Here is a 12,237-nt window from a genome sequence, read left to right on the forward strand (position 1 = left end):
CTGAATCATCAAAATCAATATGTTAGTATAAAACGTATTTGAAATTGGAGAAAATATCTTACCTTTTTGCTCCAATAAGAACTTAAGGACGAACACCACTTCTTTGAACGTTTCAGGGACTTTGAATTTGGCCAGGTTTACTACAATGGTTGTGATTTGTCCCGTGTCATCAAACTCAACTTCTTTGGGCTTTGTTGTTTCAAATACGTCATCTTTGATGAATTCTTGACATTCTCCAGCCACTTCTTTTTCTTGAATCCTTCTTTTTGATGTACAAAGTTCTTCAAACAATTCAACAAAATCTGAAACTTGGTTTGTTGTACCAAGAATTTGGATATCACTTTGCACCTTGGGAAGAGCTTCCACAATGTCTTTTTCACTCTCTTCTTGCTTGGGAATCAAAAACCTACGAGGAAAAGGGACATTGGGTGGAATAGGGTTAGAATTAACGAAAATTGGACCCAACTTACCTGTATTGGACAGTGGTGGAGGATTGGGAGGCTGCGGCAAGGGTAGTGGAGCAAGGGTAGGCTGCGGCAAGGGTGGTTCTTCCCTTGCCGTGGCCTTGTCATCCTCTTCTTTTTCGAACAACAGCTGTTCATCCATGTTTTGGATTGGTTTGGACGTTTTTAGGCTTGTTCCAACCTCCATGCCACTTTCCAAAGTGATAGCATCATGGATTTCAAAATTTTCCTTCAATTTTTCTATAGTTGAGTTGGAGAGTTCACTTTGCTCTTGAATTTGTGCCATGAACTCCATAATCTGCCCAATTTGCTCCTCCAATTTGCCCGTCTTCGTGGCTTGATTTTGCATCTCTTTGTTTTGATTTTCTACTTCCTGATTCAAAGAGGTGAGTAACTTATTCAACATATCATTATCCAGAGACGTACCTGAATTGAATTGGGCAGATTGTTATGGTGGCTGTGATGGTGCATATGGCCATTGATAGAACTCTTCTTGCTGCCAATATCCATCATGTTGGAATTGTTGAAGTTATCCCCACATGTAATCTGAATAATCTCTCCAATCCGAATTGTAAGTATTGGAAAACATGTTGTCCCATGATTGACTATGGCATTGATAACCCCAAGCATCTTCCTTTGCAGCGAATTGAGAACATTGATGAGTTGGATATCCTTGCCCATAGGACACACCACATGTAGGGACACTTTGCATTGTGGTCCTTCCGGCAATCTGTGACAATTGAGAAGTAAGATTCGCCAATTGAGCTTGAATGTTAGCAACATCCATGTCTTACTTCTCTAGTACCTGAAATCAAAGAAACAAAACTAAATCAAATATCAAAAGTAAATAAAACAAAGCAAAACAAAATCAGTAACTAAAACAAAAGACACGAAAAAGAAATAAAAAGAAACAACGGGGGATTAGCAAAGTTGCTAATCCCCAGCAACGGCGCCAAAATTTGATGCGTCAAATAACTTAACACACAAATTAAACCCTCTTGTTGACAATTGTAGTATGGATAAGTAGGGATCGTTCTGGACCGGGGATTAGAAGGGATTGCTAATCTACTCTAAACTGACTTAGAAACACAATAATAAACTTAAAAACACTTAACAAGACTCACAAGACTCAAAACAAACTTAAAAGACTCAAAACTGCCTAAAAACAACATTAAGGCAGTTTCTGCTACTAACACAAGTTTTGGACGAAAATTGATTATATCTTGACTCAAAACACTTAAAAACACAATCTAAAACAAGTTCTAACTAATATGACTCAATAAAGTAAAGTGGGGGTTGGTTTTGGACAAAAATAAGTAAAGCATAACAAAAACAATTTAAATATATTCTTAGACAAATTTAGGTGAATTGATGGGTGATGGGTTAACTAGGGGGTTCTTCTCCACACATGACACACTTGCATTCAAATTGATTTCCAATTGCTTCTCTCAATAAGTCATGAAACTCAATACTCCAGGGTAACTGTGACAACACTTTTTTAACCTTCAAGTTCTCCTTAAGTTAATGAATTGGATGGGAAAGCACATATAACAACTCAAAGCATTCTTTAAAAGTCCCCTACGTGAAAAGCACAATAAAGGTACAATCAAAGATCATTAAGTTTCATGAAAACTATAAGCATTGACGAGGCAATTGTTACTATGAAAAGCATGAAACTTTTGCCAATAATTCACTTAACACGATCGTTTATAAGCGACCTCCACTACTTGCAAATATAAGTTTGTAACTATTAGATGAAACTCCCTTATATTTTAGCTTCAAATCCTTGCATGAAAACTAAGTGTGCACTCTTAATAAACATACAAGAATAAGTTATCAATCAAACGGTTAAGCAAATTGAATTCACAACTTATGAAATAACAACTGAAGGTAATCAATTCATAATGCAAATATAATCATGGTTTTGAATAGCCCCCTAGCCAAGAAGGGCTTAGTTCCTCATGTCCACAAAACAAAGATACATAAATTTAGACATTAAAAACAAAGAATGAAAACACCTAGAAACGCTCCAACAATCCAATGTCTTGAATGGCAAGCACGTCCAAGGGTCTCCTTCCTTCTTCTTTGCTGCGGCACAAGGGATGGGTGAAGGTTTTTGTGGTGGTGGATGGATGTAGGTAGGTTATGGTGAAGGGTGGAGTGCTGAATGGCTGATTAGAAGAGAAGAGAAGAGAAGAGTGCTCCAGAGTTTGCGGCAAAAAGGGTTTTATATAGGGCTAGGGCACGGTTTTTATGAGTTTTAGGGAAAGAAATAACTTAGCTATTTTGTCCTATAATTAAAAGTCATAAATCAATGGAAAATAGGCAAGAAAGGTGCAGGAATTAAAGAGAAAAGGAAAGGGAAATTCGGCAGAAATTGTAGGATAGATTTAGGAATGTGTTTTGAGGCACAAAATAGGTAAGAATCCTATCCCCTTGTATGGCAAGGCTTTAGAACAAAGGGGAATGTAATTTTGGGTCAGAAAATAGGTAAGAAAGAGGGGAAAGGTGCGGCTGGTTGCTTGAATAAAAGCGAATGTGGTTTTAAGATCAGAAAATTGGAAAGAAAGGATGCTTTTGTGCGGCAAGGACTTTAGGGAAGGTTTAGGGCTTCTAGAACAACCAATTAAGTGCCCTAATATGTTTTGGAATCCCTTTGTGGCTGGAACATAGGTGAGGAAAGATTAGGAAACTTCCAAGCCACGAATAGAAACTATCAAGAATGGAAACCTCCAAGAATAGAAACTTCCAACTTTAGAAACTTTGGCTTCCAATTTTGAACACTTCATTCTTTATTTATCTTGAATCCAATTCTTCACATCATCATTCAATCCTATGCTCATTTGATCTTCAATTTCTTCCATCTTCTTACCTCCAAGCATATGCAATCCATTTGATGCCCAAAACTGCTCCAAAAGGCTCTAAAATGCACATGTTTGCATACTTTGTCCTTAAAACCTGAAGTTGCACGAAAATAGCTTAAAATACTAAAATTACTAAGTACTAGCAACGTAAATGCAAGGAAACAAGCTAATTAAGTCGCATAAATATGCTCCTATCAATGGATGTGTAGAATGGTGAATGAATAATAGAGAATGCGGCTAGGGTGTTTATTTAAAGAGTTTAGGGTATTTAAGGCTAGGAAATAATTTAGGTAACAGAAATTACACCAAAACTTAAGGGGAAATAGGAATTAAAGTCAAAATCCTAAGGAAAAGGTAAGGGAGTATGTGGCAAAGAGGTTTTAGAAAGGGGAAAGGGTATGTGAAACAAGGAAAAGGAAAGGAAGGCTCTCCCTTGCACGACAAGGAAGAGAAAGGGACAAGGGAGGTGCGGCTGGATGTTTAGGACTTCTAGAAGTTCTTATGTAGTGTCTTAATATGATTTAGAGTCTTCTTTGTTGCTGGACTTTTAGGATTAGGAAAGGTTAAAACCAAAGTAGGAAACCTTGGCTTAACATTCCTTCTTCTTGTAGGAATCCTTCTTCAATTAGGAATCTTTCTTCAATTAGGAATCCTAGCATCTTTAGGTGTTCAATTTTGTCCATCTCCCTTGCTCCAAGCATGTGATATTCATTCCAAGCCCAAAACTGCTCCAAAATGCTCTAAAATGCACTTCTTTGCCTCTTTAACTCTTTGTATCTATAAATACACGAAAATGGCTTAAAATACTAAATTAACTAAGAAATAACAACATAAATGCACAAGAACAAGCTAACTAAGTCGCATAAATATGCTCCTATCATTATGTTCATAAATAAAATGGTTTTCCTATTCTTAGTGGTATTATTATAAATTCTGGTCCACTCACATTTTCTGTTTTTGCGCCCCCTCAGGAGTTAGGATTGAGGCACATGATCTCGATGTTAGGACAATTCTGCATAGGTATTCTCTCAAGTCTTCTCAGTATAGGTATTATTCCTTTGTTTGTATATTTTTCCTAGTAATTCTTCCAGATTATTCTTAGTAGTTGTATGCTTTGAACACGTTCCTGCTTTGGCATAATCATTCTAATTACATATCTTTTATTTGTATGCATGTTTAAAATGGCTTCGTCACTCTCAAGTGTCAGCCAGCACGTGCCTATCCTGGTATTAGAGGAATATCTGGATCGGGGCGTGTCATTTGTATTGATATATTATGAATGTCATTAATATTGTTTACTATGCAAAAAGATTTGATTATCTACATTTTTTTAGAACCTTTTATGTTTTTAATTCTCGCCCCTCTCCCAGACAATTCTTGGTTTCGCACTACTTCAAACCCACTTTCTGCATGTTTCATGAGCTTTAGTCCCTTGATAAAGTTATAAGATTGTGCTTGGTCTCAAACAAATTGTAGTAAAAGGTTTCAAAGTCTATGTATCCTCGTTTAATTAAAATAAAATAAAAAAATAAAAAATACATGCATGTGGTTGAATATCCTAGTTGATAGGGTGTTAGGTTTCCACCCATTTGTCTCAGGTTTAAAACTCCCCGTCCCCTAAATTTTGAAGTTTGTTCTGAGAGCATCTCTACTTGTAGAGCCAAATATAATCCAAAAAATACTGAAGCATCTCTAATGTCTGAACAAGCGTTACTTTAGCATGTGGTTCCTCAAAACTGGGGACAATATCCTTTATAGCCTTCACCTACGTTTTGAGATCAGCAAGCGTCTTCTACTCTCTAATTCGTGGAGCCTTTCGAAACTTGTCGACGGAGGCATAGATTTGTAGTAGATTTTCCAGATTTGACCTATAGTGGGAATCTGTTTATTCTCAGAAGTGCACTATACTTGAATGCGGTGCTGGTGCAGCGTGGTCACTTCGACGGTGAAGTTAGTAAGCAATGTAATACTCAAGCACTAGGCAAGAGAATAAATATGTGATAGTTGTGTTACCAGACATTTTAGGATAGTAGAACCCTGATTAAACCAAGAAGTCCCAGATAATATCTAGGAATATGTATTGCACACTCTTTAGGAGTGTAATTATTTTTGGGATTACTTATAGGAAACCCGTTAATTCCTTGTGGGATTACGTTTTCGTATCTTGCAGAAAAGAGTATGGTCCATCTCAGCGAAATCATCGAACTTCGCCCACGGATTTCTCAACAGGATGATGAGGACCCAAAGTGTCAATGAAACAGCTTATATGTTCCTTAGGGCTTCCCTTATTCCCATCAAAGAGGACAAGGTTAGGAGTCTCATATCCTTTAAGATATGGCATGTAGAGAAGGCTGACTTGGTATGGTAGCTTGGGAACATACTTTCAGTCCTCCGAACTCTTGTGCAACTCCTCTTTTAGCATGGCAATGAAGTATTCTTGAGTGACAAAGGATGACACTTCCTTAGAACTTTTGCCAGCAGCAGCAGCCGACTCTTCCTGGGAAATTTTTTCCCTGGGCTTGCAATCTTTGTCACTCGCTTTCTTGCTTGACTTTGGGATCAAATTTTTCAACTCCTTCACAGATACAAAAATTTCTTTTTGGGCTTCACCTAAAGCATGAATGGCTGTGATGATGTCTGGCATGGCATATCTGTCCAGGTTTTCCTAGCTCTCCTGGTGCTACTCTTTGCATTGAGATTCGTTCAGTCAGGAAGCAGCCTTACTTGCCTTTGAGGCGTTGCTGCTCCTGGTAGCATTTTTTCTAGATCTTGGAGTCATTGAATCAAGATGCGACCTTCTAGCGAAAGACTTAGCAGTGAAAAAGCTTGCATCCATTCAAATTCTCAAATGATCACCAACCAAGCCTCAAAGGGCACATGATGAAACATCTAATGATGGCGTAATACTTGAAGAAAGTCCAAGAACAACTTGTTGTGTTTCCCATTTACACCCTTACGTGGGTTCCATAAGCAGTTCAAAGTCTCAAGCAGATCGCCGAACAAGACCTCATAGCTGATGATCATTTCAGTTGTCTAGCAATCTAGTTTTCCTTAGCTGTGCTCAAAACAATGACTTTCATGCTCTCCAATGCGAGAGGGAAAACCAATCCCTCGACACCTGATAGGAGCATATTTATGCGCCTTAGTTAGTTAGTTCTTATGCATTTATGTTGTGTTTTCTTAGTTAAGTTAGTCTTTTAAGCTATTTTCATGTGTTTTCAGGTTTTAAGGACAAAGTAAGCAAACAGATGCAATTTGGAGCATTTTGGAGCAAAACTGGGCTAGAATGAAGTTCATGCATGTGAAGCACAAAGGATGGATGAATTTGAGGGATTAAAGAAGCTAGGAATGTTTTTTCGAAGTTGAAGAATTGAAGATACAAAGTTTCCTAGTTGAAGTAGGAAAGGGCTTAAAGTGAAGGATTCCTAAATGAAGAAGGATTCCTAATCAATGTAGGAGCCCTAATTGAAGATGGATTCCTAGACGAATGAAGTTTCCTACTCAAGCAAGTATTCCTACATGAAGAAGAAGAGTTAAAGTCAAAGAATCAGCTCAAGAGAAGGATCTTATCCAAAACATTATCCATAACCTTATCTTAGCTTATCTTATCCAAACAAACCTTATCCTATCCTATCTTATCCTAATCCTAAACTATCCACATTTCAGCCACTTAGGAGGGTTTCTAACTAGATTAGGATGTTTAAAATGGGATTTCTAGAAGACCTAGTCTTATCCTACAAAGATGGCGCCTAGGAACCTTTCTAGAAGCCTAAAAATCTGCCTTGCATTGTCTTTCTAGAACCCTAGCTATGTGCCGCACCATATACCTTATTTCCCTTGGAATTTCAGATTTCTAGAAGCCTTATCATCTCCTATCTTTGTGCCGCACATTATTTCCCATTCATTTTGGGTTTTTGACTTGTTTTCCTTATAGGATTGTATGTTATTATCCTATGCAGATTAGGCCTTTAAAACATTGTCCCTTGCTATCTAGGAATGGGGATTTTCAGCCTATAAATACAAGCCCTTGCCGCACTCTTTCACTCACCATCCTCTACCATATTTTCACTACATCATTCACCCAAAACCCCTCATTGTGCCGTGAGTTTGCAAGGAGAAGAAGGAAGGAATCTGGAGCCGTGCATGCCATTCAAGGAGCTTGGATTGTTGGATCGATTCTAGGTGTTTTCTATCTTTATGTTAATGTTTAGATTTATTTATCTTTGTTTATTTGCGAACATGAGGAACTAATTTCTTTATAGTTAGAGGGGAATTCAAAGCCATGATCATATGTTTTATATGACTTGATTACCTCCAGTTATGATTTCATGAATCGTGAATGTGGTTTACTTATCTATTTGATTAATAACATGTTTATGTATGTTAATTGAGGATGCATACTTAGTTCGCATGCATGAATTTGACGCTAGAGTATAAGGGAATTTCACCTAATCGTTATTAACTTATATTCATAAGTAGTAAAAGTTGCTAGTCACGATTGTGTTAAGTAAATCCTTGGCAAGAGTAACATGCGCATTCCATAGTTATGAATGCCTCGTCAATGCTTATGATTTCCATTGAACTTAATGATCTTTGATATGTGTCTCTATCATGCGTATTCCATAGTTAGGGTCCTTGATAAGAATAATTTGGTTGTAATGCGTATTCCATTCAATTCAATGAATCTAGGGAAATCTGAGAATTAATTGGTGCAATCTAGTTAATTTGGGGCATTGTCATTCATGGTTTGTTGAAAGAGTAACTGGAAATCGAGTCGTATGCATATGTTTCATGTGTGGAGAAGGAACCTTCTAACTAGCCTTTCACCATCTTAATCTACATCAAAATCGTTTTTGTCAAGTTTGTTTTCAAAGTTTTTGTTTTAAAAGTTAAATTCGTCCAAATCAACCCCCTTGCTTTTAGATCTTGTTTTTAGAGTCAAAACGTGTTTTCTTTAAGTCTTTTGAGTCTTTGAAGTTCTATTTTCGTCCAAATCACTTGCTAGGTCTAGAATTGAGTCTTTTTTATTGTTTCTTGCTGTTTTTAGTGTTTTAAGTTAGTTTTGAGTCTATAGAGTCTAGTTTAGTGTTTTTGAGTCTTATTTGTGTTGATTAGCATCCCTAGTTAATCCCCGGTTTAGAACGATCCCTACTTGCATCATTACTACAATTGTCATCAACAGGGTTTAATTTGTGTGTCAGCATAATTTTCACATCAAATCTTGGCGCCGTTGCCGGGGATTAGCAAAGTTGCTAATCCCTTGGATTGTTTTATTTCAATTTGTTTTAATTGAGTCCAGATTTTTACTTTGTTTTTGTTTCTTGTTTTTAGGTACTCGTTTATGACTCGGAGCTCTCATTCGGTCCGTGAACACATCTTGGACTTTGACGACGATTTTGAACGAGAGTTGAGACGAAAGAGAAAGAATCCAGAACCTAGTGAATCCAGTTCAAATTCAGAAACCGAAGTTGAGATTGAGGAAGAGGAACCCACGGCACAAGTGGGTGAAGTTGAGACAGTCATGGCACAAGACAATCGTACAATCAAGGATCTCTCAGCTTTGGGATTGGACAATGCCGCACCTCTATGTATTCAATATCCGACGACTGCCCAAGGAAAGACTGAGGAATTCGAGTTAAAGTCAAGTTTGCTTGTCCATGGAGGATCCTAACAAGCACTTGAAAGAGTTCGAGGTGGTGTGTTCAAGCATGACTCCAATCAATGTCGACGGGAGTATATTGAAGATGAAGGCCTTTCCATTTTCTCTCCTGGAAAAGGCGAAAGATTGGTTGTATGAATTAGCTCCCGGAACGGTCACATCTTGGGAGAGCATGAAACGAGCTTTCTTGGAGAAGTTTTTTCCAACTTCTCGAGTCATCCTCCTACGAAAAAGGATAAGTGGAATTCAACAAGAAGAAGGTGAGTATTTTCCTACATATTATGAACGTTTTAAATCTCTTGTCGCTTCTTGTCCACAACATCAAATGAAGGAGGAGCTTCTTCTACAATACTTCTACGAGGGACTTCTACCAATCGAACGACAAATGCTAGATGCTTCGGCGGGAGGAGCTTTGGTGGACAAGACTCCCACGGCAGCAAAGACTTTGATTGCTAATCGAGCGTTGAACGCTCAACAATACGAAGGTGTTGGACAAAGAGGCACTCCACGGCAACACCAAGTGAATGAGGTAAGTGCCATAACCGAACTTCAAAATCAAATGGCTAACCTAACTACGTTGCTTTCTTAGGTTGTGGAAGGGCCAAAAGTTCAAAATGTAAGTGCGTGTGGCGTATGTTCCATGCAAGGACATTCTACGGACAAGTGCCCACAATTGATTGAGAACGGAGGGTGGGAGACCCTCAATGCCGTGGGCTTTGGACAGCAATACCAACAAAGGAATGATCCCTTTTCTAACACCTACAATCCCGGTTGGCGTGATCATCCAAATTTCAAATGGTGAGAACCCCAACAAGGCCAACAACAAGGCACATTTCGGCAACAACCCCCGGGTTTCTATCAAAAGCCATTCACACCAAATCAAACTCAAATACAATCTGCCCCAACAAATTCAGGTACGTCCTTGGATAATGATACAATTCTTAAATTACTCAACACTTTGTCTCAGGGGCAAGAGAATCAAACCAAAGCATTACAAAGCCAAGATAAAAGGGTGGATCACTTGGAAAAGCAAATTGGGCAGATTGCAGAGTTTGTAGGACAGTTTCGAGACCAAGGAAGACTCCCTAGTTCAACCGTTGCGAATCCAAAAGGGGGATTCGAAACCGCCAAAGCTATAACATTAAGGAGTGGTAAACAAGTTGGAAGTGAACCCCAAGCATCCAAATCAAGTCATGAAGAGGATGAAAAGTTGCAGTTTGAGGAGGACACACAAACCTCACCTACGGCAAGGATGGAACACCCTTTGCCGCAACCTCCTTGCACTTCCAAACCATATAATTCGGCCAATGTAAGCTCAAAACCGAATTCTTCTAGTTCTATTCCACTAAACGTGCCGTTTCCTAGCAGGTTGAGGCAATCCAAGAAGGAAGAGACCGAGAAAGACATTTTGGAGACATTTCGGAAAGTGCAAGTCAATATACCTCTTCTTGACGCAATTAAGCAAGTACCTAGGTACGCCAAGTTTTTGAAGGAACTATGTACAACAAGAAGGAGAATTTCAAACAAAGAGGTTGTCCAGGTAAGTGAGAATGTTTCCGCTGTTTTGCAAAGAAAATTACCCCCTAAATGCAAAGATCCAGGGAGTTTTACAATTCCATGTGTTATAGGCAAGACTAAATTTGAACATGCTATGTTAGATCTAGGAGCTTCAATTAATGTCATGCCATACTCAATATATGCATCTATGAACTTAGGAGAGCTTAAAAACGATGGTGTTATAATTCAATTAGCCGATCGTTCTAATGCATATCCGAAAGGAGTTTTGGAAGATGTGTTGGTGCAGGTGGATAACTTGATATTCCCAGCGGATTTCTATGTTTTAGAGATGGAGGACTCACCAAATGTCACCCCATTGCCGATTTTACTTGGGAGGACCTTCATGAAAACAGCACGCACCAAGATCGATGTGTTCAAGGGGACATTAACAATGGAATTTGATGGGGAGATTATTAATTTTAACATTTCTGAAGCTATGAAATTTCCTAAAGATGATCATTCTTGCTTTTCTATTGATATATTGGATGAATTGGCGCATGATTATCGTGATATGTTGGAAGACGATCCCCTTGAAACGACAATTGCACAAGGACTTGGCATGAAGCCCAATCTGGCCGTACCTAAAGAAGAGCATGCCGAGCTTGTGGCTGCCTTTGAATCACTGCCACAACATCGTGGTAAGCCTTCTAACCCAATTCCAATTCCCGTTTCCACTAATACGTTGTTACCTTCTGTGATTCAGGCCCCCGTTCTTGAGCTTAAACCATTGCCGGATCATTTAAAGTATGTATTTCTGGGAGATGAAGAGACGTTGCCCGTCATTGTCTCCTCATCACTCACGGCATTAGAGGAGGAAAAGTTGATTCGGGTGTTGAAAGAGCACAAAACAGCCATTGGATGGACATTGGCCGATATTAAGGGGATTAGCCCTACAACATGCATGCATCGCATATTTCTAGAGGAGGGGGCTAAACCAACTCGAGAGGCTCAACGCCGACTCAACCCTCCGATGATGGAAGTTGTGAAAAATGAGATTATAAAACTTCTCGATTGTGGAGTGATTTATCCAATTTCGGATAGCCGTTGGGTCTCACCGGTTCAAGTTGTCCCAAAGAAGTCCGGAGTCACGGTGGTGAAGAATGCCAAGGATGAGCTTGTGCCAACCCGTATTCAAACAGGTTGGAGAGTGTGCATTGACTATAGGAAGCTCAACAACACCACAAGGAAGGACCACTTTCCACTACCATTCATCGATCAAATGCTAGAAAGGTTAGCCGGTCATTCTTTTTATTGTTTTCTTGACGGTTTTTCGAGATACAATCAAATTGTCATAGCTCCGGACGACCAAGAAAAGACCACCTTCACGTGCCCATTTGGTACTTTTGCTTACCGGCGCATGCCATTCGGATTATGCAATGCACCGGCCACGTTCCAAAGATGCATGGTAAGTATCTTTTCAGATTTTATTGAGAAGATTATTGAGGTATTCATGGATGATTTTAGTGTCTTTGGCGATTCGTTTGATGGTTGCTTGGAAAATCTCACATTAATCTTAAAACAATGTGTGGAAACGAACCTTGTTTTAAATTGGGAAAAGTGTCACTTTATGGTAAAACAAGGCATCGTTTTAGGGCATATCGTGTCTGAAAGGGGAATTGAGGTTGATAAATCGAAAATAGATCTTGTACGCTACTTACCCTCTCCAACTTCGGTTAGAGAGGTTCGTTCTTTT

The sequence above is a fragment of the Malus sylvestris genome, chromosome 16 (assembly GCF_916048215.2).
Source record: "Malus sylvestris chromosome 16, drMalSylv7.2, whole genome shotgun sequence".
Lineage (NCBI taxonomy): Eukaryota > Viridiplantae > Streptophyta > Magnoliopsida > Rosales > Rosaceae > Malus > Malus sylvestris.